Raw genomic sequence first — 26,544 nt, forward strand, 5'->3', positions numbered from 1 at the left:
ACAGTGAGGCCTGCTCTCCATACTCTTTCCTCTCCCTGTGCCATGGTGCTAGCTGTACTGTCCTTCTCCTTTTGGTTTACTTCTGTTATATTTCACTTCTGCTTGAACTATTTAAATCTTTCAATCAAATGTTTTCAGGTCAAAAAAAGGGGTGGGGGAGGCTCAAATATATTAAGGGGAAAAAATAATGTTGCCAGATACTACATAGAGTACAATCCAATTTTTGTAAAAAGTAATATATTGTTACACAGGAAAACATCTGGAGAATTAACCATGATTATATCTGCATGATAGGATTTCACTACATTTTTGCCCTCTATGCAGGAGTAGGTACAGATTTTGTGTACCCTGAAGCTTAAACAATTAGGGAGGGGGGTTCTTTGGAAAAAATAATATAAAATTAAAATTACAAAATAAAAAAATTATAAATGTACATACACTGCTTTAGAAGGAGCCCATGCAAGTAGAAGTCTGAAGCTTACGCTTTATTAGTTTCACAAGTAATCCAGCCAAAACAATCCTAAAAAAGAAAAACAAAACAGGAGGTATCACACTCTCTGATTTCAAACTATATAAAAAGCCACATTAATCAAAACAGTATGGTACAGGCACAGAAACAGACACATAGATCAATGGAACTGAATAGAGAGCCCAGAAATGAACTCATACTTAAACAGGCAATTAATCTACAACAAAGGAGGCAAGAATATACAATGGGGAAAAGATGTCCTCACACCACATACAAAAATAAACTCAAAATGGACTAAAGACTAAAATGTAAGACCTGAAACCATAAAACTTCTAGAAGAAAACACAGGCAGTCTGATATTTAATATCAGTCTTCGCAATATTTTTTTGGATATGTCTCCTCAGGCAAGGTAAACAAAAGCAAAAATAAACAAACGAGACTACATCGAACTAAAAAGCTTTTGCACAGCAAAGAAAACTATCAACAAAGGAAAAGGCCACCTACTGAATGGAAAAAGATGTTTTCAAATGATATATCCAACAAGGGGTTGATATCCAAAATATATGAAGAACTCATACAATTCAACATCAAGAAAACAAACAAGCCAATTGAAAAACGGCCATAGGGAGAGACTGGTTCAAGATGGCAGAGTAGAAGGACATGCTCTCACTCCCTCTTGCGAGAGCACGGGAATCAAAACTGACTGCTGAACAATCATTGACAGGAAGACACTGGAACTCACCAAAAAAGATACCCCACATCCAAAGACAAAGGAGAAGCCACAATGAGATGGTAGGAGGGGCACAATCACAATAAAATCAAATTCCATAACTGCTGGGTGGGTGACTTACAAACTGGAGAACACTTACACAACAGAAGTCCACCCAATGGAGTGAAGGTTCTGAGCCCCACATCAGGCTTCCAACCTGGGGGTCCAGCAACGGGAGGAGGAATTCCTATAGAATCAGACTATGAAGCATAGCAGGATTTGATTACAGGACTTCGACAGGATGGGGGAAACAGAGATTCCACTCTTGGAGGGCACACACAAAGTAGTGTGCATATCGGGACCCAGGGGAAGGAGCAGTGACCCCATAGGAGACTGAACCAGACCTACTTGCTAGTGTTGGAGGGTCTCCTGCAGAGGCAGCGGCTGGCTATGTCTCACCGTGAGGACAAGGACACTGGCATCAGAAGTTCTGGGAAGTACTCCTTGGCGTGAGCCCTCCCAGAGTCCGCCATTAGCCCAACAAAAGAGTCTGGTGTGATCCAGTGCTGGGTTGCCTCAGGCCAAACAACCAACAGGGAGGGAACCCTGCCCCACCCATCAGCAGACAAGCAGATTAAAGTTTTACTGAGTCCTGCCCACCAGAGTAACACCCAGCTATACCCACCACCAGTCCCTCCCATCAGGAAGCTTTCACAAGCCTCTTAGATAGCCTCAACCACCAGAGGGCAGACAGCAGAAGCAAGAAGAAGGACAGTCCTGCAGCCTGTGGAACAAAAACCACATTCACAGAAAGACAGACAAGATGAAAAGGCACAGGACTATGTACCAGATGAAGGAACAAGATAAAACCCCAGAAAAACAACTAAATGAAGTGGAGATAGGCAACCTTCCAGAAAAAGAATTTAGAATAATGATAGTGAAGATGATCCAGGACCTCAGAAAAAGAATAGAGGCAAAGATCGAGAAGATGCAAGAAATGTTTAACAAAGACCTAGAAGAATTAAAGAACAAACACCTAGAAGAATTAAAGATCAAACAAACAGAGATGAACAATACAATAACTGAAATGAAAAATACACTAGAAGGAATCAATAGCAGAATAACTGAGGCAGAAGAACGGATAAGTGACCTGGAAGACAGAATGGTGGAATTCACTGCTGTGGAACAGAATAAAGAAAAAAGACTGAAAAAAAATGAAGACAGCCTAGGAGACCTCTGGGACAACATTAAACTAAACAACATTTGCATTATAGGGGTCCCAGAAGGAGAGGAAAGAGAGAAAGGACCAAGAAAATACTTGAAGAGATTATAGTCGAAAACTTCTCTAACATGGGAAAGGAAATAGCCACCCAAGTCCAGGAAGTGCAGAGAGTCCCATACAGGATAAACCTAAGGAGAAACACACCGAGACACATAGTAATCAAACTGGCAAAAATTAAAGACAAAGAAAACTTATTGAAAGCAGCAAGGGAAAAATGACAAATAACATACAAGGGAACTCCCATAAGGTTAACAGCTGATTTCTCAGCAGAAACTCTACAAGCCAGAAGGGAGTGGCATGATATACTTAAAGTGATGAAAAGGAGGAATCTACAACCAAGATTACTCTACCCAGCGAGGATCTCATTAAGATTTGGTGGAGAAATCAAAAGCTTTACAGACAAGCAAAAGCTAAGAGAATTCAGCACCACCAAACCAGCTCTACAACAAATGCTAAAGGAACTTCTCTAAGTGGGAAACACAAGAGAAGAAAAGGACCTACAAAAACAAACCCAAAACAATTAAGAAAATGGTAATAGGAACATACATATTGACAATTACCTTAAACGTGAATGGATTAAATGCACCAACCAAAAGACACAGGCTCACTGAATGGATACAAAAACAAGACCCATATATATGCTGCCTACAAGAGACCCACTTCAGACCTAGGGACACATACAGACTGAAAATGAGGGGATGGAAAAAGATATTCCATGCAAATGGAAATCAAAAGAAAGCTGGAGTAGCAATATTCATGTCAGATAAAATGGACTTTAAAATAAAGAATGTTACAAGAGACAAGGAAGGACACTACATAATGATCAAGGGACCAATCCAAGAAGAAGATATAACAATTATAAATATATAAGCATCCAATATAGGAGCACCTCAATACATAAGTCAACTGCTAACAGCTATAGAAGAGGAAATTGACAGTAACACAATAATAGTGAGGGGCTTTAACACCTCACTTACACCAGTGGACAGATCATCCAAACAGAAAATTAATAAAGAAACACAAGCTTTAAATGACACAATAGGCCAGATAGATTTAATTGATATTTATAGGACATTCCATCCAAAAACAGCAGATTACACTTTCTTCTCAAGTGCAGATGGAACATTCTCCAGGATAGATCACATCCTGGGTCAAAAATCAAGCCTCAGTAAGTTTAAGAGACTTGAAATCATATCAACCATCTTTTCTGACCACAACACTATGAGATTAGAAATCAATTACAGGGGAAAAAAACGTAAAAAACACAAATATGTGGAGGCTAAACAATATGTTACTAAATAACCAAGAGATCACTGAAGAAATCAAAGAGGAAATCAAAAATACCTAGAGACAAATGACAATAAAAACACGATGATCCAAAACCTAAGGGAGGCAACAAAAGCAGTTCTAAGAGGGAAGTCTACAGCAATACAAGCCTACCTCAAGAAACAAGAAAAATCTCAAAAAAACAATCTAACCCTACACCTAAAGGAACTAGAGAAAGAAGAACAAACAAAACCCAAAGTTAGCAGAAGGAAAGAAATCATAAAGATCAGAGCAGAAAGAAATGAAATAAAAACAAAGAAAACAATAACAAAGATCAATAAAACTAAAAGCTGTTTCTTTGAGAAGATAAACAAAATTGATAAACCATTAGCCAAACTCATCAAGAAAAGCAGGGAGCGGACTCAAATCAATAAAATTAGAGGGCTTCCCTGGTGGCACGGTGGTTGGGAGTCCACCTGCCGATGTGGGGGACGTGGGTTCATGCCCCGGTCCGGGAGGATCCCGCGTGCCGCGGAGCAGCTGGGCCCATGAGCCATGGCTGCTGGGCCTACGCGGCTGGAGCCTGTGCTCCGCAGCGGAAGGGGCCACAGCAGTGAGAGGCCCGCATACTACAAAATAAATAAATAAATAAATAAATAAAAATAAAATTAGAAATGAAAATGGAGAAGTTACAACAGACACCGCAGAAATACAAAGCATCCTAAGAGACTACTACAAACAACTCTATGCCACTAAATTTGACAACCTGGAAGAAATGGACAAATTCTTAGCAAGGTATAAACTTCCAAGACTGAACCAGGAAGCAACAGAAAATATGAACAGACCAATCACAAGTAATGAAATTGAAATTGTGATGGAAAAAATCTTCCAACAAACAGAAGCCCAGGATGAGATGGCTTCACAGGCAAATTCTATCAAACATTTAGAGAAGAGCTAACACCATCCTTCTCAAACTCTTCCAAAAAATTGCAGAGGAAGGAGCACTCCCAAACTCATTCTATGAGGCCACAATCACCCTGATACCAAAACCAGACAAAGATACTACAAAAAAAGAAAATTACAGACCAATATCACTCATGAATATAGCTGCAAAAATCCTCAACAAATACTAGCAAACAGAATCCAACAACACATTAAAAGGAGCATACACCATGATCAAGTGGGATTTATCCCAGGGATGCAAGGATTCTTCAATATATATACACAAATCAAACAATGTGATACACCATATTAGCAAATTGAAGAAGAAAAACCATATGATCATCTCAATAGATGCAGAAAAAGCTTTTGACAAAATTCAACAGCCATTTATGATAAAAATTCTCCAGAAAGTGGGCATAGAGGGAACCTACCTCAACATAATAAAGGCCATAAACAACAAACCCACAGCAAACATCATTCTCAATGGTGAAAAACGGAAAGCATTTCCTCTAAAATCAGGAACAAGACAAGGATGTCCACTCTCACCACTATTATTCAACATAGTTTTGGAAGTCCTAGCCATGGAAATCAGAGAATAAAAAGAAATAAAAGGAATACAAATTGGAAAAGAAGAAGTAAAACTGTCACTGTTTGCAGATGACATGATACTATATATAGAGAATCCTAAAGATGCTACCAGAAAACTACTAGAGCTAATCAATGAATTTGGTAAAGTAGCAGGATACAAAATTAATGCAAATAAATCTCTTGCATTCTAATACACTAATGATGAAAAATTTGAAAGAGAAATTAAGGAACCATTCCCATTTACTATTGCAACAAAAAGAATAAAATACCTAGGAATAAACCTACCTAGGGAGACAAAAGACCTGTATGCAGAAAACTATAAGACACTGAAGAAAGAAAGTAAAGATGATACAAACAGATGGAGAGACATAGCATTTTCTTGGATTAGAAGAATCAATATTGTGAAAATGACTATACTACCCAAAGAAATCTACAGATTCAATGCAATCTCTGTCAAATTACCAATGGCAGTTTTTACAGAACTAGAACAAAAAACCTTAAAATTTGTATGGGGACACAAAAGACCCCGAATAGCCAAAGCAGTCTTGAGGGAAAAAAATGGAGCTGGAGGAATCAGACTCCCTGACTTCAGACTATACTACAAAGCTACAGTAATCAAGATAATATGGTACTGGCATAAAAACAGAAATATAGATCAATGTAACAGGATAGAAAGCCCAGAGATAAACCCATGCACCTATGATCAACTAATCTGTGACAAAGGAGGCAAGGATATACAATGGAGAAAAGACAATCTCTTCAATAAGTGGTGCTGGGAAAACTGGACAGTTACATGTAAAAGAATGAAATTAGAACACTACCTAACACCATATACAAAAATAAACTCAATAGGGATTAGAGACCTAAATGTAAGACCGGACACTATAAAAGTCTTAGAGGAAAACATAGGAAGAACACTCTATAACATAAATCACAGCAAGATCCTTTTTGATCCACCTCCTAGAGAAATGGAAATATAAACAAATGGGACCTAATGAAAATTAAAAGCTTTTGCACAGCAAAGGAAACCATAAACAAGATGAAAAGACAACCCTCAAATGGGAGAAAATATTTGCAAACAAAATCAACAAAGGATTAATCTCCAAAACATATAAACAGCTCATGCAGCTCAATATTACAAAAACAAAAACCCAATCCAAAAATGGGCAGAAGACCTAAATAGACATTTCTCCAAAGAAGACATACAGATGGCCAACAAACACATGAAGAGATGCTCAACATCACTAATCATTAGAGAAATGCAAATCAAAACTATGATGAGGTATCACCTCACACCAGTTAGAATGGGCATCATAAGAAAATCTACAAACAACAAATGATGGAGAGGGTGTGGAGAAAAGGGAACCCTCTTGCGCTGTTGGTGGGAATGTAAATTGATACAGCCACTATGGAGAACAGTATGGAGGATCCTTAAACTAAAAACAGAATTACCATATGACCCAGCAATCCCACTACTGGGCATATACCCAGGTAAAACCATAATTCAAAAAGACACATGCACCCCAATGTTCATTTCAGCACTATTTACAATAGCCAGGTCACGGAAACAACCTAAATGCCCATCAACAGATGAATGGATAAAGAAGATGTGGTACATATATGCAATGGAATATTACTCAGCCATAAAAAGGAATGAAATTGGGTCATTTGTAGAGACGTGGATGGATCTAGAGACTGTCATACAGCGTGAAGTAAGTCAGAAAGAGAAAAACAAATATCGTATATTAACTCATATACATGGAACCTAGAAAAATGGTGCAGATGAACTGGTTTGCAGGGCAGAAATAGACACACAGATGTAGAGAACAAACATATGGACACCAAGGGGGTAAAGCGGGGCTGGGGGTGGTGGTGGTGGGATGAATTGGGAGACTGGGATTGACGTATATACACTAATGTGTATAAAATGGATGACTAATAAGAATGTGCTGTATAAAAAAATAAATAAAATAAAATTCAAAAAAGAAAAGAAAAGAAAAGATAAATGGCCAGAGGACCTGAATAGACATTTTTCCAAAGAAGACATACAGATGGTCAACAGGCACATGAAAAGATGCTCAACACCACTAATCATCAGGGAAAGGCAATCAAAACCACAATGAGGAAAATTTCCTGGCAGTCCAGTGGTTAGGACTCCACACTTTCACTGACGTGGCCGAGGGTTCAATCCCTGGTATGGGAACTAAGATCCCACAAACCGTGAGGTGCGCCCCCCCACCCACCAAGAAAACCACAATTGCAAATCACTTCATACCTTTCAGAATGGCTGTTATCAAAAAGTCAACATAACAAGTGTTGGCCAGAATGTGGAGAAGAGAACCCTCATGCACTGTTGGTAGAAATGTAAATTGGTGCAGCCACTATGGAAAACAGTATGGAGGTTCCTCAAAAAATTAAACATAGAACTACCATATGAACCAGCAATTCCACTTCTGGGCATTTATCCAGAGAGAACGAAAACACTAGAACAGATATATGCCCCCCTATGTTTGTTGCAGCATCATATACAACAGCCAAGATATGGAAGCAACCTAAGTGCCCATCAATAGATGAATGGATAGAGAAGATGTGGTGTGTGTGTGTGCATACACACACACAGAGGAATATTTCTCAGCCATGAAAAAGAATGAAATCTTGCCATTTGCAGCAACATGGATGGACCTAGAGGGTATTATGCTAAAAGAAATGAATCAGACAGAGAAAGACAAATACTGTATGATCTCACTTATATGTGTAATCTAAAAATCAAAACAGGGACTTCCCTGGTGGTCCAGTGGGTAAGACTCCAAGCTCCCAGTGCAGCAGACCCAGGTTCAGTCCCTGGTTGGGGAACTAGATCCCACATGCATGCCACAGCTAAGAGTCCACATGCCGCAACTAAAGATCCCTCATGCCACAACTAAGACCCAGCACAAGCAAAATAAATAAATAAAAATTAAAAAGTAAAATAAAAAACAAAACAAATGAACAACACAACCAAACAGAAACAGAGTCATAGATACAGAGAACAAACAGGTGGTTGCCAGAGTGGTGGTGGTGGGAGGAGGTGAGAAAAAGGTGGGAGATTAAGAGGTACAAACTTTCCGTTACAAAATAAATGTCACAGATATGAAATGTACAGTGTGGGGAATACAGTCAATAATTATGTAATAGCTTTGTATGGTGACAGATAACAACTAGACTTTTCATGGTGATCATTTTGAAATGTACAGAAATAACGAATCACTGTGTTGTACACCAGGAACTAACAGTGTTGTAGGTCAGTTATGCTTCGAAAACAAACTCATAAAAAAAGAGATCAGATTTGTGGCTACCAAAGGGGTGAGTGGGAGGGGGAATTAGATGAAGGTAGTCAAAGAGTACAAACTCCTAGTTATAAGATAACAGTACTAGGGGTGTAATGTACAACATGATAAAGATAATGAACACTGCTGTACATTATAAATGAAAGTTGTTAAGATGGTAAATCCCAAGAGTTCTCATCACAAGGAAAAACGATTCTTTCTATTTCTTTGAAGTTTTGTCTATATGAGATGATAGATGTTCACTAAACCTACTGTGGTAATCATTTCGTGATGTATGTAAGTCAAATCATTATGCTGTACACCTTAAACTTAAAAAAAATAAGATATAATAAAAACAAAGTCATATCTGTGAGACCTTTGCTGGACCCTAAAGTCTCAAGCACTGTACTATTTCTTCCCTCCCCTTGTGGCCTAGTGTCTTGAAGGAGGAGTTTGTATCCACTAAACATCTTATCATCTGCATCCCCCACTAAAACTGCTCTGCTGAGTTATGCCCTTAAAACAAGTCCACTTCAGTCATGACGTGAGTCCTAAGGAAGTATGCAGAGCACCCCAGTCTCTTCAAAGCACATCCTCATGCAAATTCTCACGTACTCCTCCGAACAATCCGGGAAGAAAGAAGACAAGCAGTATCTTCCCAATTCTTATCTTCACCCTTCCTAACAGAGCTTCCTGTTGCAATTCCTTCATCCCTGCCTTTCATCCCAACCATATTCCATCGCCTGGCTTCCTTCTCCCGCTCCCCAGCCACAGGCCACAGAGGATCCTGTGCACACTTCAACGACTCTGTCGTCCTGCAACTGGACTTCTCTAACGTGGTGGAGAAAGACACAGTGTCAAGGTCACTAGAGGGCAGGTACACAGGCTAGACAGACCTGGAAAGTGGTCATGTCTTATTTTTATGTGCAACCCCAGACAATAGCCCTGGACCTGGGACCATGAGCCATAGAATGGCGGGGGGACAGGGGGAATGGGGAGTTATATGTTTCATTGGTACTATACAGAGTTTCAGTTTGGGAAGATGAAAAATTTCTGGAGATGGATAACAGTGTAAATGCAGTGAATGCCATGAATTGTACACTTAAAAACGGTAAAAAGGGTAAATTTTATGTCATGTATATTTTACCACACACACAAACACACACAAACTAAATAATATTAACTTTTCAAGGTCACTGTGAAGACTAGATAGAACATACTGTTTGTCACCAGCATGGGCTTAATCAACGGTATCCAATGCTACTGATATTTTCAGCTCAGTCCAGTGTATCTAAACTTCCTACATGGCCCAAAATAAAGTTTTTCACTGGAATTTTTTTTTTAAAGTCATGCGCCATAGAGCCAGATGACTGGGATTAAAACACAGCTCTACAACCTATCGGCTGTAAAGTAACCTTAAGTAAGTCACTTAAATTCTCTGAGCCTCAAATTACATTTTTTAAGAATTGTGGTAAAATAAACATAAAATTAACCATTTAAAAGTGTACAATCCGGTAAAGTTAAATACATTTGCAGTGTTGTGCAACCATCACGACTATGTAGTTCCAGAACTTTTTCATCACCCCAGACAAAACCCCCATACCCATTGAGCAGTCACTCCCCATTGCCCCCTCCCTCCAGCCACCGGCACCCACTAATGTACTTTCTGTCTCTATGGATTTACCTATTTTAGATATTTCATATAAATGGAATCATAAACTACGTGGCCTTTTGAGTCTGGCTTCTTTTACTTAGAAAAGTCTTCAAGATTCATCTGTGTTGTAGCATGTATCAGTACGTCATTCCTTTTTATGGCTGAATAATACTGCATTGTATAGACAGATATACAAACAAAACCATATTGTTTATCCATTCATCTGTTGAAGGGCATTTGGATCGTTTCCACCTTTTGGCTACTGTGAATAGAGCTGCTATGAACATTCCCATACAAGTTTTTATTTGAATACCTGTTTTCAATTCTTTTGCGGATATACCTAAGAGTGGAATCGCTGGGTCATATGGTAATTCTATGTTTAATTTATTGGAAGATCTTCAGATCCCATTTTAAAGTCGGGATCATGATAGCACTTACCTCATAGCGTTATGGGGGAAATTATTTGAGACAATGCATGTAAAGCACTTAGAACAGTTTCTGGCACATGGTAAACACTCCATAATTACTAGTTATTACTGGTTATGGATGGATGGATGAGTGGGTATGTGGATGGATGGATGGACAGATGGAAGGGATGGGGCCGAGTCTGGGGTCTATTTTCACACTGCAAGTTACTAGGAATCAGGTCACAATTCATTTTCAAATGTATTCCATTAGGCAAGGTCCCACATTACAATAGGTTATATCCAATAAATTTAGGGAAGAAGAGAATTCCCCTTTTATTTATTTTTCCCCAGTAACTTTGCTGAAAATAAAGGCTTCTTACCTCCCATTCACCCAGCCTCCCAGGGTCAGACATTAAGTCTGTAGAGATAACTATTTTATTAATTTTCGTTGCATATTGATGATTATTTATAGTTTCTTTCATGTCTCATAAATGGCAAAACGAGTATGGATTTAAGATCAGCAGCTCTTAAACACAAATATTAAGGCATTTTAAAAAATAAGTTCAGGGCTTCCCTGGTGGCGCAGTGGTTGAGAGTCCGCCTGCCGATTCAGGGGACACAGGTTCGTGCCCCGGTCCGGGAAGATCCCATATGCCGTGGAGCGGCTGGGCCCGTGAGCCATGGCCGCTGAGCCTGCGCGTCCAGAACCTGTGCTCCGCAACGGGAGAGGCCACAACAGTGAGAGGCCCGCGCACAGCAAAAAAAAAAAAAAAAAAAAAAGTTCAATTAGGAGTGATTAACATTGTGTTAATAAGCCCTATTGTAAATTTAAATATCATACATGATCATTTCATGAGGAAAGTTCCACATTGTGAATAACACAACTTTATATCTATAAAAGGAGCTAGAGAAACAAGGATTACATTTCCCCGCAATTTTTCTTTTTTCCAGATTTCAAAATTTCCAGAAATGTTACAACTTCAAGGCCATCATTTTAGATATTTTAGTGAAATACGTTTCCTGTGCTGCAAAGGTATCTGACCCATTCAGTTTAGCTAAGACGCACTGTGTGTCTGCTTTCTTCCTTGGCACGTGCAGTAAAGGGATCCGACATCTAGTCCTACCTACTGTAGATTCCAGAAACAGATGAACATGTTGGTAGTGATGGTGGCATTTTGTTTTGACCTCTCTTCTCGGTCAGACACTGTCACACTCTGACTTCTGTACCTGTCTGGGTGCCTGTTCCTTGAGGACAGAGGCCCCTCTCTGGTTCATCTCATCTCCAGCATCTTGCTTGATGCTCACGGGTGCTGCTTCTAGTCTGACAGTCCCCGTCCCTGCCATTCCTGTTTATCTTCTGCATCCACACCTGAGTTTCTGAGCAAAGTTCACCACATTGGAAACATTACTGACCAGATTGGCAACAATGAAATAGACTGATTCATACTTACAAGGCTGTGTGGAAATGGGTGCAGTTTAAGAGGTATAAATTGATGCAGCCTTTTCACGAGGCAGTTGGGCAGTATCTATAAAATATGAAACGCATATACCTTTCAACAGAACCTTTCTACTCCTAGAAATCTATGCTACAAATGTATTTGAGCGAGTACTCAAGGCTATCTTTCAAAGATGTCCAGTGCAGAACTATTCAGAGTAGTGAAAAATTACGAAGAACCTGAATGTACTTTAATTGGCTTGTTGTATTTTCTGGTAGTTCTACTTCTTAGGTAGTTCATCCTTATACTGTGCTGAAATCTGCTCACCAGCCCTTCTGCTCCTGGGTCCAAGGTTTCCCTCCCTAGGGCCTCACAAAGCAAGTCTAATCTAAGATCATGTCATTAATTGTGTAGGTGTGGCCTGTATACTCCATGGGTTCTATAGGTCATAGTTGGGATAGAATATCTGAATTTTCTAGATTACCAGAATTTTCAGAGGCTCAGTCTGACAGCACAAGAGCCTCAAAAACAAGCCAGCAATGATTACCACACATTACAGTCTCACAGAGATATAAAAACCTCCACAGCTATCAAATTATTTACTTGGTCACTCTCATCACAGTGTTACTCATTGAGTGAAATTGTTTCCTACACTGACTGTGCTTTCCTACTCATTAAGCAAAGATCATGCAGGTTTCTTGAGCTTTCTTTAATGTTGACTTGATATTATGCCTCACCTCCTACCTCTTATCTGCAGCAAGTGCCTGCCAACTCTTTGTTGAAATACACACGTACACACACACACACACACACACACACATTCAGATCAAAAGTGGGTGGCCCTGCTGTGAAATGTTCTCATCTTACCCTTAGGGAACAACTGGGGGTGGATTGTTAAAAAGAATGTTGGAAGAGTAGAAAAGACTCATAGCCTTCTGGTTAAAAATGGAGATGTTCAGGAACCAAAGACCTTCCCTTCAAGTTACCAATTATTCTTAAGAAGAGGAAAAGTGGAAAGAACTTTCCTACTTCCTGACCCTACCTGGTATAAGCATTGCTCGTGTTACGAGTCATGTAGCCAGTGTGTTGGCCAAGGATTGGAAAGAGCAGGCTGTGCTCATTTATCCAGAACAATCATCTGCCTTTAAAAAAGAAAAATCTGAAAAAAAAAGAAAAATCTGTAGAAGAAGAGATTTCCATAAGAAGATTTAGGACTCCCCTGGCAGTCCAATGGTTAAGACTCTGCTCTTCCACCGCAGGGGGTGTGGGTTCGGTCCCTCGTGGGGGAACTAAGATCCTGCATGCCACGTGGTGTGGCCAAAAAAAAGATTTACCCAGGAGACTCGACATTGCCAAGGGATTTTTCCAAAGACCTTTTAGGTGCCCTCATTCACTATATACTGATATGGACAGAGAAAAGGGACAAAGTAGATAAATAGTTATTTCCACCAGAGGATTGTAAGTAAAGAAAAAATTATGGGAGACCCCTGTAAGTTAATGATCACTCAAGAAAGCAGGTTTGCTTAACCATAAAACCAAGCAGGCTTGCTTAGCAGCGAAACCATGCTGCAGAAGCATGAGACATGCCCCAAAACAATAACACAATGGTGGCATGAGACCCACATCCTGTCCAGTGAGCTCAGTAAGTTAACGACCCTTAGGACATGCTCTCTGCACACATAAAAAAAACAATAATTTATGGAAGGGTGACATTTCAAAGTGAAAGACCCTCATTGTACTGAGACCTGAAATAATTTTTCCATAGTGCCATGACAGTCCTGGCTTGACCACATAGGGACAAGAAAAGTCCCCGCCCCAACATAGAGGAGGAGCTGATGATGGAAGTGTGACGTCTACTCAAAAATGAGGAAGGTGGTCTTTTCCCCCTCCCCACTTTTCCTTTGATTATGAAACTGTAGCTCACTAAGTTCTTCCGGCACCTTCTCACCCGCCCGATGGTAAGCATCGCAAGCGTCCTATTCTAATAAATCACTTCTTATCTATCACTTTGCCTCTCGCTGAATTCTTAATGCACTGAGACATAAAGGATTGGAGGTCCTCAGAGCCCCCTGAAATGCCACCTAGCAGTTTCAATACCACATAGTGTCTCCCAAAATTGTTATAAATTATAGCCAGAAAATTTTAAGTCAATGACTTCCATAACCAAGCAGGACCCTATGGGGCCTTCCCGGGACAGACCTCTCCCTCATATCCTCTGCTTCAGCTCCTCTCTGAAGTACCTAGATAATAGTATCTGATGCACATTTCCTGAGTTGTTTTGCAGATGCTAAACCATCCACCAAATGGAAGACGTTAACTACCTGACGATCGTGACCGCATAGTCCCCAGGCCTACTGGAGCCTAAGGATTGATAATGTTAACTCCTGTGATACCACCCTGTTACCTCACCATCAGAGAATTGTAGACCAGCTGATCACATACCTTGGGTCACGCCTCCCTCACCTTGCCTTTAAAAAATGCTTTGCTGGGCTTCCCTGGTGGCGCAGTGGTTGGGAGACCGCCTGCCGATGCATGAGTTCGTGCCCCGGTCCGGGAAGATCCCACATGCCGCGGAGCGGCTGGGCCCGTGAGCCATGGCCGCTGAGCCTGTGCATCCGGAGCCTGTGCTCCGCAACGGGAGAGGCCACAACAGTGAGAGGCCCGCGTACCGCAAAAAAAAAAAAAAAAAAAAAATGCTTTGCTGAAACTCATCGGGGAATTCAGGTGTTTTGAGCACTTGCTGCCCTGGACTCCTTGCTTGGTGCCCTGCAGTAAACACTGCACTTTCCTTCACCAAAACCTGGTGTCAGTAGATTGACTTTAGCATATAGGCGAGTCAACCCAGGTTTGGTTCTATAACGCTTCTACTGTATTCTTTTGATAACACATGTAATGGTCATTTGTCGGTTTTTCTCGGCGAATTCCTCATCTCATGAATCTGGGTGGGCAGCAGGGACCACTTCCCAGTACAAAAGCTAAAAATGCTCAGTACTCACTTTTCCAGGTCCTTAGGTGGCTAGAGCTCAGGTATGTGACCTAGGCTTGAACAATCAGCTGCATTCGCTTAGAATTTGGGGGACTGGAGCTGGGGATGGGGAAGATTCTTACAGCAGTGTACGTTAAAGCGGTGGCAGCGGTATCTGGTGTCCATCCAGCCTTGCCATTGGAGTCAGTGTGGCACCCAGAATCCAATGCCATCTGTGTCTTTGATGTAGGCTGAAGTGAAGAGCATGCAGCAGCGACAAGGGGGCTGTCTTTGCCTACCTGGCTCTGTGATTTTGGTGTACTTGTAGGTGCCTGGTCTCCGTGTGTTTCTGCTTATTTCCCAAACTTTGCTTCCTTCCAGTGATTTTGTAATCTACCATGATATTATGATATACTAAGAAATACATATTCGGTCTTCATCCCCGGTTCCAGGCACCGATCTAAAACCCTTGGAATTTCCTGAGTGATAGAGGTGAGAGGAGTATCTTTTGTTATTCATAGTAAGTTTTTTTCAACTGTACCTGAGTTTATGCTAATGAAGTGATTCTTAGAGGGTGGGACCTGGTTACCAGAGGAAACAACCATGTGATTAGAGGGTTGGAACTTTCAGTCCCCACTTGTGGGATAGGGAAAAGGGCTCGAGATTGAGTTTAATGACCAGTGGTCAATAATTTAATCAATCATCCCTATGTGATGGAACCTCCATAAAAATCCTAAACAAATGGGTTTGGAGAGCTTCCAGGTTGGAGGACAGATCAAGGTGCTGCACCCAGAGAGGGTGCGGAAGCTTTGCATCCCTTCCCCTTGCCCTACGCCCCTCTTCCATTTGGCTGCTCCTGCGTTGTAATCTTTCTACTAAACTGATAATAGTAGGTAATGCCCTCTCCTGAGTTCTGTGAGCTATTCTGGCAAATTATAGAACACAAGCGGGGGGAGGTCACAGAAACCCCCAATTTATAGCCATTTGGTCGGAAGCATTGGAAGCCCAGGCTTGCAGTTGGCATCTGAAGTAGGGAGCAGTCTTATGGGACTGAGCCCTTAATCTGTGGGGTAGCCAGTGTCAGAATTGCACGGTGTGGAAAACCCACACATTTGGTGCCAGAAGTGTGAGTACGATGAGCGAAATAGATTTTTTAAATTTTACTACCCAATGGGCATTCAATAAAATTCATTTACTGGTCAGAATCAGAATCAGAATCCCTTGCAACCAAGACCCTAACTACTACACCTGAAGAGCCAAGGAACTCTTCTAAACTCTATCTGGGGTCTTCCTGTTGCAAGCTAAACTCATTTCTTGTTCTGTGTCTGGGAGACACAGAACTAGGGGATCTGTTTTTCAGTCTCGCTCTGCCACTTCCTGGCTGTGTGACCTGGAGCAAGTCCCTTCCCAACTCTGAGCCACAGTCCTCTCACCTGCACAGGGAACACTCTGGACTAGACCAGCGGTTCCCCACACTGGCTATGCCTTGGAATCCCCTCAGGCATTTGTTTTTCAATATTTGCTTTTATACAGATTCCTGGGCCCCAGTCCTGAAGAAACTAATTTAATAGATTTAGTAAATTTCTGACACTTATACCAGTGAAGGGGAGGCCTCAGCACCTTTGAGAACCACAGACAAGGCTCTCCAAGGTCCACTCCATCTCACAATCTCTGTGATCTTTGGAAGGTAGACACAGTTTTATTGCTGTATTCCTCATGCCCAGAAAGTTCCTGGTGCACAGGTGTTCAGAAAAGTATCTGAGTAAAAGGGAAACAAACTCTCTGCAACTTTTATGTAAATCTAAAATTGTTACAAAATATGAAGTTTATTTAAAAGAATACTGGAAGGAAGAAGGGAAGGAGAGAGGAATTCCACGTACACCAGGTTAACTAAGAGTTTTGTGTTACTTTAAACTGAAAAGTACTTTCCCTCACACTTTTCCTCTGCACATGCCCCCCCCCCCCCGCCATCATCATTCTGCCATCCCTGAGTTGTCAGAGGAGACCTGCAGAGCCACCATGCCGTAGGGGTTAAAAAAGGGACTGTCACCTGTCTTTGAGGAGCACCAGTCCTTGTGCTTGGCACTGTGAAGACCCGAGTTCTACTTTGCTCAATATCTTACAGAATTATTGTAAGAATCAAATGAAAGAGTTGCCATAATAGTGAGCACCTACTGTGTGCCAGGTTCTATGCTAAACACTTTACGAGCACTCTCTTCATTGCTGCTTACAACAACCTTGTAAGGTGGGATAATAACATCCCCATTTTATGGATAAGGAAACTCAGGCTTCCAGAGTAACTTGCTCAAGGTCATACAGCTAGTGAGGAGAAGGCTAGGACAGGAGCCTTTGAAGGTGTCTTGACTCCAAAGACCCCGTGTGTTGCTCTGCCCTGTGATCTCTAGGTAACAAGTGTTCAAGAAGTGTGCACATTTATTTTGATTATTTTCATCCCATCCTTCCCTCTTCCCTAACCTCCCTCTTCTTCTTCCATCTCCCCAAACAGGCCCAGACTAGACGCTGAGAGTTCCCAGATGGGAGCTACAGAAGAACTGGCAGGCAGGGCTGGGAATCCCCACCACTCCCATTCCTGCCACAGGGAATCAAGATGGAGACAGGCGTCCAGGAAAGGAAAAGGATTTGATTCTCTGAGAACCCGAGGACTAAGTTAGGCTCAACTTCCCTTCTTCACCTCACCCAGGAGAGCGCTGCCAAGGGCACCAATCTTAGGACAACTCCTCTTTGGCAGAAGACGCTTTTGATCATTCACTTGTGCTGTTTCCCAGCTGCATTCAAACAAGTAGGGTTCAAACATCTGAATTGTGTTTTTTTTAAACAGCTGGCCACCCACTCATCGGTACCAGGAAGGCCCTTGCAGAGGACAAGTCCAGCCTTGATGTGGCCAGGGTGCCCAGGAGGCTGGGCGACAGACTAGGCTGGGTGTACCCAATTGCTGCCCAGCTGGGCCTAATGGGGAGACTTTTGGTGGTGTTGCTAGGCAACCTGGAAATTGGAGAGGCCACTTTGGCCTAGGGACCACAGAAACTAACAGCCTCCTTCATCACACTGCAAACCATTATTATGCCCCATCCCAGAGGCCTGCAGCAATCGCTCTGTGGTTATAGCCTGAAAAAGTGCTTTTTTAGCTCCAGAAATTAAGAACCAGCTTTTCAAACTTATAGGTTTGTGGTTGTGGTTGTTTTCTTTTTGCTACATCTCTGAGGATACACTTGAAACAAATAGGCAAAGGATTTTAAAACAAAAAAAGAAAAAAAATGCCTTCACAAACCACCTTTTCCAGAAGTTTTCCTTCTTCCTGAAGCAAAGCACACTTGCCCTCAATTGTGAGGGCAGCTGAGGTAGGCAGCCCAACAGCTGTGGCTGCGGCTGCGCGCAGCAGGGCACCAGGACCTTGGTCACGTACAAGGCCTCTCAGTGGAATAACTTCTTTGTGCCTCTCCCATTCAAAGACAATCACGATACCTCCCCTTCCCAACCCACAGAACCACTTTCACTTGTGGGGATTTGTTTGTTGGTTGGTTTGTTTTTTGTTTGTTTTTTTAATTTTCGGCCATACCATGCAGCTTGCGGGATCTTAGTTCCCCGACCAGGGATGGAACTTGGGCCTACGGCAGTGAAAGTGCTGAGTCCTAACCACTGGACTGCCAGGGAATTCCCATCACTTGTTTGTTTGTTTGTTTTTTAAGATTTTTCTTTTTGATATGGACTATTTTTAAAGTCTTTATCGAATTTGTTACAATATTGCTTCTGTTTTATGTTTTGGTTTTTTTGGCCACGAGGCATGTGGGATCCTAGCTCTCTGACCAGGGATCGAACCCGTACCTCCTGCGTTGGAAAGTGAAGTCTTAACCACTGGACCGCCAGGGAAGTCCCACTCATGTTTTTTTGTCTGTTTGTTTTTGGTTTTTTTCTGTACGCGGGCCTCTCACTGTTGTGGCCTCTCTCGTTGCGGAGCACAGGCTCCGGACGCACAGGCTCAGCGGCCATGGCTCACGGGCCTAGCCACTCCGCGGCATGTGGGATCCTCCCGGACCGGGGCACGAACACGCGTCCCCTGCATCGGCAGGCGGACGCCCAACCACTGCGCCACCAGGGAAGCCCCCACTCATGTTATTTTGATGAAGCCTCCCAGCTGCCTTGTGAAGAAGACGCCATTTTATTCCCATTTTACAGATGAACGACTAAAGCAAAAAGAGGAACCCATGATTGCACACCTAGTCATAGCAAAGCCAGAGCAAAATCCCATTCTTCTGAGGCTAGATCTGATCTGCTCTACTATACCCCACTGCCACCCCACAGAGCTATTTAAGATATTACATATATTTGTGTACTCTATTATAATATGAATAATAGTAATAATAACATGTACTGGTGTAGAGACAAAAACTTCATCTTGTATCTCATACTATCCTCAACACATCATCCTTATTGATTGTGGTCAGGCTTTCAAAGCTGCCTCATGTACACTAAGGAATAGAGTCTGGAAGAATTCCCAAAGACAGACACACTATTTAACTAGGTTAATGTCCTAGCCCACCAGAGCGCAGTGCTCTGCAACAACCCTCCTTAATTCAAGGAGTTGGCTCTGTTTGATAACATTATGATACTATTTCAGTGCCTTAAGTAAGGAGGCAGAATCATTGCTTTCATTAGATATTTCCAGGTATTTTTCAAAAAGGCTTTCACTGCCTCATCTATAACGGTCCACTGATAATGACCAACTGTGCTGATCTGCACAGGACTAGGGATTTCTTGGGATATGGACTTAGGGTGCTAAAATCAGGATAATCCTGGGCACACCAAGGACAGCTGGTCACCATCTACCTCAGAATCATCTGGAGAAGTCAGGTGAAGATGGCTGGTTCTAATCCTAGGGCAGTAGTTCTTAACCCTGGATACACATCAGAACTGTCTGAGGAGACTGTAAAACAGTGTTGATATCTGAGCTCACCCCGATTAGTGGAATTAGGGCCTCTGGAGCTAGGGCCTGGGCACTGGGAGTTTTTAATGTGAAGCCAAGACTCAAACCCCCTGCCCTAGAGATTTGGATTCTGGGCTGGGGTCTTGCCCAGGAATCTGCCTGTCTCTTTAACAGCTTCCCAAGGGATTCTCATATACACTATGGTTTGATAACCAATGAATCTTATGTGATGTGTGACTTCATTGGACAACATACCCTGAATGCCTTGTATAGGTTAGGCTCTGGAAACACAAAGAAAAAAACAAAAACAAAACCACTTCCTGTTCCCCAGGCCCTCCCTATCCAGTGGGGAATAAAGACTGTAAATTGTTCCAACACAGTATACAGTAGTCCCCCCTTATCCACAGAGATACATTCCAAGACCCTCAGTGGATGCCTGAAACTGCGGATAGCACCAAATCCTAGACATACAATGTTTTTTTTCCTATAGGTACATACCTATGATAAAGTTTAATTTATAAATTAGACATTAACAATAATAACTAATAATAAAATAGAATAATTAAAACAATATACTCTAATAAAAGTTATGTGAATGCAGTCTCTCTCCAAATACCTTATTGTACAAGTTTAATGCCTTTTCCATCTTAATTAAGCCCTTTTCATGCTCTGTGGCCATAACTTTTGCGGTTTGAGGTGAGACAGCAAAACTAGCACGAAGTTCTTTTTCCTTCTGCACAATTTCACAGACAGAAGATTCATTTTTACCATAGATGTTAGCAACCTCAGCATATGATTTTTTTTCTTTCCTTATTTACTTTTTTGGCCACTCCACGCAGCTTGTGGGACCTTAGCTCCCCTACCAGGGATCGAACTCGTGCCCCTGCAATGGAAGCACAGAGTCCTAACCACTGGACTGCCAAGGAAGTCCCCATTTTTCTTTCCTCATTAAGTCGAGAACATTTACCTTTTCACTTAAGGGAAGCACTTTATGGCTTCTCTGTGGCATATCCAAATTGTCAGCATTACTACTCTTGCGCTTTGGGGCCATTATTAAGTAAATAAGGGTGACTTCAGCATAAGCACTGCGATACCTCAACTGATAACCGAGACTGCTACTAGGTGAACAGGCCGGAGACACTGGACAAAGAGATGATTCACGTCCTGGGCCAGATGGAGCAGGACAGCTCGAGATTTCATCAAGCTATTCAGAACAATGCACAATTTAAAACTTTTGAATTGTTCATTTCTGGAATTTTCCATTTAATATTTTCAAACCAAGGTTACCTCAGATAAGTGAAACCAGGGGAAAGCAAAACCGCAGGTAAGAGGGCGAGACTACTAAACTGTGGTTTAGACTTAAAAGTGGGTCAACATCATCAGGGTAGTTGTGGTTATTCAGTTTCCAGAAGCCCAGTGTGGCAGATTAGAGATGGAGCATATTACTTGCCATTCCTCCACTCAAAGGTGGGTTTGTTTCCCCACTTTGAATCTGGGCCAGTCCTGTGACTGGTTTTGACTGATATTGCACAGCAGAGGTAGTGCTGGGTCCCTCCCAAGGCCAGGCCTAAAGAGATCTGCAGTCCCACTTTTGTTCTTCTTAGAATACTCCCTCTTTGAAGCCTGACACCATATAAGAAGGTCAACCTACACTGAGGCCACCATGCTTGAGGAAGCCCAAGCTACTCACATGGAGAGAGAGGCCACATAGAAGAGCACCAAGGTGCCAGACCTATGAGTGAAGCCTTCTTGGACCTTCCAGCCCAGCTCAGCCGCCAAGGGAATGACCCCAGCTGACACCACATGCAGCAGAACTGCTCAGCTGAACTCAAATTCCAGACCCACAGAATCATGACAAAATCAAATGGTTGTTGTTGGAAGCTGCTACGTTTCATGGTGATTTGTTATACAGCAATAGCTACCAGCACTCCTCAGGAGAACTAGAAGACGACATGACATCCCAGACAATTCTGCCTTCCCGTTAACACTGTTCATCTTCATACCCCTCAGCAGAGTAGACTGCAGGTGTCTCACCTGCAAGAGCCTCCCAGTTAGTCTCCATCTCTGCTCCTGCCCCCCTTCCAAAACAAAACCAAACCATAAATCAGAGTACATCAACTCTCTGCTTAAAAATCCTTCAGTGGGGGCTTCCCTGGTGGCGCAGTGGTTGAGAGTCCGCCTGCCGATGCAGGGGACGCGGGTTCGTGCCCCAGTCTGGGAAGATCCTACATGCCACGGAGCGGCTGGGCCCGTGAGCCATGGCCGCTGAGCCTGCGCGTCCGGAGCCTGTGCTCCGCAACGGGAGAGGCCACAACAGTGAGAGGCCCGCGTACCGAGAAAAAAAAAAAAAAATCCTTCAGCTGTTTCCCATTGTCTTCAAGATAAATACAGGATCCTTACTATGGCTGATAAATGCTGCGTGACCTAGCTCCTGTCTTCTTTGTAGCCTTCTACCACTCCCCCAACATCTCTGTGCTGCAGCCATGGGGCGTCTTCCTGTCTCAGGCACACACCAAGCTCTCTCCTGCCTCAAGGCTAGCTCCTTTTCGGGCCTCTCTGAAGTGGCAGGCCAACCTCCGCCCACCCCACATTCGCTATCATATCCCCCTGCTAACTCACTTCTAGTACTTACCACTATCTAAAAATATCTGGTTTGTTTATTTGTTGTCTGTAAGCTCCAGGAAGGTAGGAAATGTTTCTTTTTTTTACTCCATCTAAAGGTGCTTACTAAGTGTTTGCTGAATAAACCATCAAGTAAGTGGAAGAAGGAAGGAAGGAGGAAGTTTGGGGTCATAGAAAGAGCACTACAATTACCGCACTCAGAAAACCCTGGTTCTTGCTCCACTTCTGCCCCCCACCCCACCCCACCCCCACTTACCTCCAGGCAAGCCACTCACCTCACCTGATCAGGATCCCCACCATGATGTGCCTGGCCCGGTGATGTTATTTATGCCATACACGTGTAGTCTTCATGTTTTTTGCTCATGAATCCCCATAAGAATTTTGGACAAGCTATGTTACTCTCATACATTTTTAAGTCAACAACTAAAATTATTTCTCACAAATTAAAATTGGTTCCAAGACAGAATTTTCTGGCATAGTCTTTATTAGAGACATGCTTTAGATATACCTTCATCCAAGCCTTGGAGCTACAGAATTAGCCTGTTCAGTTTATGGAAAATGTCTACCATACAATCCAATTGTCAAAACCAGTCCTCACTGTCAAGCCAGTGAGTCAAACCAGAATAATTTTCTGTCTATGAGAGAATCCACCTTCATTTTTTTTCTTGTTGCCTTTAATTAATTAATTTTTTATTGAGGTATAGCTGACTTACAATATTATGTTAGTTTCAGGTGTACAACATAGTGATTCAAAATTTTTATAGATTATATCCATTTAAAGTTATTATAAAATATTGGCTATATTCCCTGTGCTATACAATATATCCTTGCAGCTTATTTTCAGAGTAGCCTGAACCTCTCAATCTCCTACCCCTATCTTGCCCTTCCCCTCCCCCTCCCCTCCCCCTCCCCCTCCCCCTCCCCACTGGTAACCACTAGTTTCAGCCTTACTAAGCCCCTTGCAATTCCAGCTCCCACCCTCCACTAGGCCTTTTCAGGAGCATCTCCCTCTGCTAGAATATCTTCTCTCTCTAATTTGTTCTGGCAAAGTCCTAACGCTCTCTCCAAGACTGTCCTAAACCTCCTCTGCAAAGCCTTATTAAGCATCTACCATGCGCATGCCGTGGTGCTAGGCACTGGATGCAGTAGCGAACAAAGCAGACATGGTAAAATTAAATGCCCCTCCTGGTCCCCTCAGCAACCTCTGCTCCTGTCTAAGTTACGGTTGTCTTCTTTGCATTATCACTGTCTCCTCCACAAGGCTGTGAAAGCCCTGAAGATAGATTCTTAATAGGGATTCTTCATCTTTGAATCCCTATTATGGAGCCCACAGAATGCATCAATTAACGTTTGTTGAATTCATTTACTCACAAAGGATTCATTGACCATTTCTCTATCAGGGACACATAGGGTGCTTGTTATAAACTGTGAACACAGACATGGCCCCTGCCCTCTTGGGACTAACAGAGCACTTGACTAAATGAATGAAATATGAATGAGTGAATTAATAAACGAATCAGGGAAGGAGTGTGCTCTTTCCCACTTGGATGAAGCAGCCCAGAGCAGGAGATGTAGAGGAAGCGGGAAGCCAGTGTCTAGGAAGTTGGGGGAATGCTGATGCCCTTTTGTTCTTTCTGGTACACAGAAGCTTGAAGGACAGCAAGGAGTTAAACAAAGCCCATGGAGTCTAGAGTCTGAGCCAGATCTGAATTCTGGTCGCAGTACTTATTAGCCATGTGACCTTAGGCAAATCCCTTCGTCTGTTTGTATCTCCATTTCCTCCTCTGTAAAATGGGGCTGTTAATAATGTAACAGGGTTATGATTCAACGAGATTACGCATTTAAAAGCCTGTTACTTGAGGCCAGGCAGAGTTGGTTTTAGGAACTGGTAGTTCCTATCTTTGGCTCGGTGTGAGTATGCAAATTCAGAAACACAGCAGGAGAGCCTTCCTTTCCTTCCAACTAGAGGTTCCAGCCCTGGTCGGTGTTCTTACCTCAAACCCCGCAGGAGGTGCTTTCCCTATTCAGCCCCTCCCTTCACCACCTCCTTCACTCCCAGCTCAGTGTTTCCAGGTCTGCCCAAGTGCCTTCAAGGCCATGGGTGTCGACACATCTTTACAAGATAGAGAAGGTGGCAGTTAGGGAGGGGCATGGCAGGCAGGGGACCAAAGAAGGAAAGAGTAGAGCTGTTTCTTGAGGCCCCACTGTGTGCCTGGCACTCGGCTTGGTGCTTGACATGTCTGTCTCATGTCATCTTCATAACAATACTATTTAGAGATACGGAAACTGAGGCTCAGGAAGAGGTGGGATATAAATCCAAGTGTGTCTATGACTCCAAAATGAGCTTCCACTCTGCCACGCTGGCCACCAGATTATAAATGATCACTACACATTTGTGAAATAAATTTCAGTTTTCTTATTCCCAGGAAGAGCGGAAATTGTGTGTCCCACCCCAAACTAACCCCAACCCCAGCCCTACACACCAGAGAGAATCCAGCCACTTGCTCAAAGAACGATGAATAAACAAATGAATAGTAACAGATGAACGAGTGAACAGAATCGCTCAGACACCTGTACCAGAAAGGAGGAAACAAATAACCTTGGAGACTTGCTGTGCAGGAAGAAGCCAGAGATGTCTCCCCTGGCTGTGGTCTCTGGGGCAGAGGTCGGGCAGCACAGGACTAGGATCTGGCTCAGCTGGAGGGAGGAAAAAACTGGGAGGCAAGTCACTGAGGAGAATGGGATGAAGGAAGAGAAAGAAGGCCAGTGATTGACCAGCGCTGGGAGGGGCAATGGCATTACCTGGCCCTCCGGCCATGGGGGAGGGGGATGAGTCAGAGCCAGCCCCCTGACTGCTGGACCAACACGCTGCCAACTTTTTTTTTTTTTTTTTTTGCGGTACGCGGGCCTCTCACTGCTGTGGCCTCTCCCGTTGCGGAGCACAGGCTCCGGAAGCGCAGGCTCAGCGGCCATGGCTCACGGGCCCAGCCGCTCCGTGGCATGTAGGATCTTCCCAGACTGGGGCACGAACCCGCGTCCCCTGCATCGGCAGGCGGACTCTCAACCACTGCGCCACCAGGGAAGCCCCATGCTGCCAACTTTTAAAACGAAAGTAGCAGGATCCCAAGCGGCCACTCATGGAGGCTACTGCGGAAGGAGGCTGCCAAGGGAGCACCCCACGTTTGGCTCTGGGCCTCGGGCTCTCCCCCCACCCGCCAGACAGAGGGACCCGGTCCACCAGCTACCAGCTCTCGCAGCTTACCTCGGGGAGGCCAAGGGCCGTTCCAGGCAGGACAGACTGCTCCCCCCGTGTTGCAGGACAAGGGACTGCCTCAGCTGCCCTGAAGTTCCCGCCCTGCCAGGCACTCCTAGGTCCCTCCCCAAATTAAAATCCTCCGCACAGGTTCCCTCCGGCCCAGCCCCCGGGGGAGTGAGCCCGAGGAAATCCCCTCCCAGCCCTGAGACGGCCTGGGCCGGTCCAGCCAGCTCGGCAGTCTCAGCCCTGGGCTGGCGCTGGATGAATGAGTCCTCTCGCTCCGCCTGCCTGGGTCTGAGCCAGAGAGCCTGTGACCGCCCCTTAGCTCTTTCTCGTTGGCCGAGGCCCTGAACTCCAATCCTCTTCCAAGTCCTACCCTCCTGGGTCTCCTGCCCGGCGTTCTTAGTTCTCTGGGGAAAGAGCTCAGCAGGAGGGCTTCTTTCTTTTCCCCGCATTCCTATTTCCTAATTCTTCTCACTGGCTCAACTCGACAAGAAGCCGGAGGGCAAGAGAGCTTATTGATGCCATCCACAGGGGTCAGCGTCCCAAGACACAGAGCAAGGCAGAGCCGGGTAGAGAGAATGGAGGGTGGAAGGGCAACTAAGGAGAAAAAAAACAGTCTTCCCTCCTGCGTTTCTCCGTTACTCACATACGACTACCACACAACACTTCTGACACCAGATGTGTGGGTTTTCCCCACA

General features: G+C 43.4%; 1 protein-coding gene and 1 long non-coding RNA gene across 8 annotated transcripts in view; one reads left to right on the forward strand and one right to left on the reverse strand.

Annotated features, from left to right (window-relative positions):
* LOC137218539 (uncharacterized) overlaps positions 1-18,980 on the forward strand; it is a 69,213-nt gene extending 50,233 nt beyond the window's left edge. Inside the window, exon 4 of one of the 2 annotated variants that reach the window (XR_010940732.1) lies at positions 17,530-18,980. This is a non-coding gene — a long non-coding RNA (uncharacterized lncRNA). Of the gene's footprint in view, positions 1-13,823; positions 13,927-17,529 lie in introns of those variants that run through there. The other variant, XR_010940733.1, reaches the window with a different exon arrangement.
* The window catches only part of RHBDL2 (rhomboid like 2), a 56,674-nt gene extending 30,581 nt beyond the window's left edge, over positions 1-26,093 (reverse strand). For 5 of the 6 annotated variants that reach the window (XM_067725574.1, XM_067725572.1, XM_067725573.1 and 2 more), the window contains exons 1-2: positions 25,850-26,093; positions 439-520 (exon numbers count right to left, since the gene is read on the reverse strand). The gene's annotated coding sequence lies outside the window, so the exon portion shown is untranslated. The remainder of the gene's footprint in view (positions 1-438; positions 521-25,849) is intronic. The other variant, XM_067725571.1, reaches the window with a different exon arrangement.
* Between the last annotated feature and the right edge of the window lie 451 nt (positions 26,094-26,544).

This window comes from Pseudorca crassidens, chromosome 2, assembly GCF_039906515.1.
Source record: "Pseudorca crassidens isolate mPseCra1 chromosome 2, mPseCra1.hap1, whole genome shotgun sequence".
NCBI lineage: Eukaryota > Metazoa > Chordata > Mammalia > Artiodactyla > Delphinidae > Pseudorca > Pseudorca crassidens.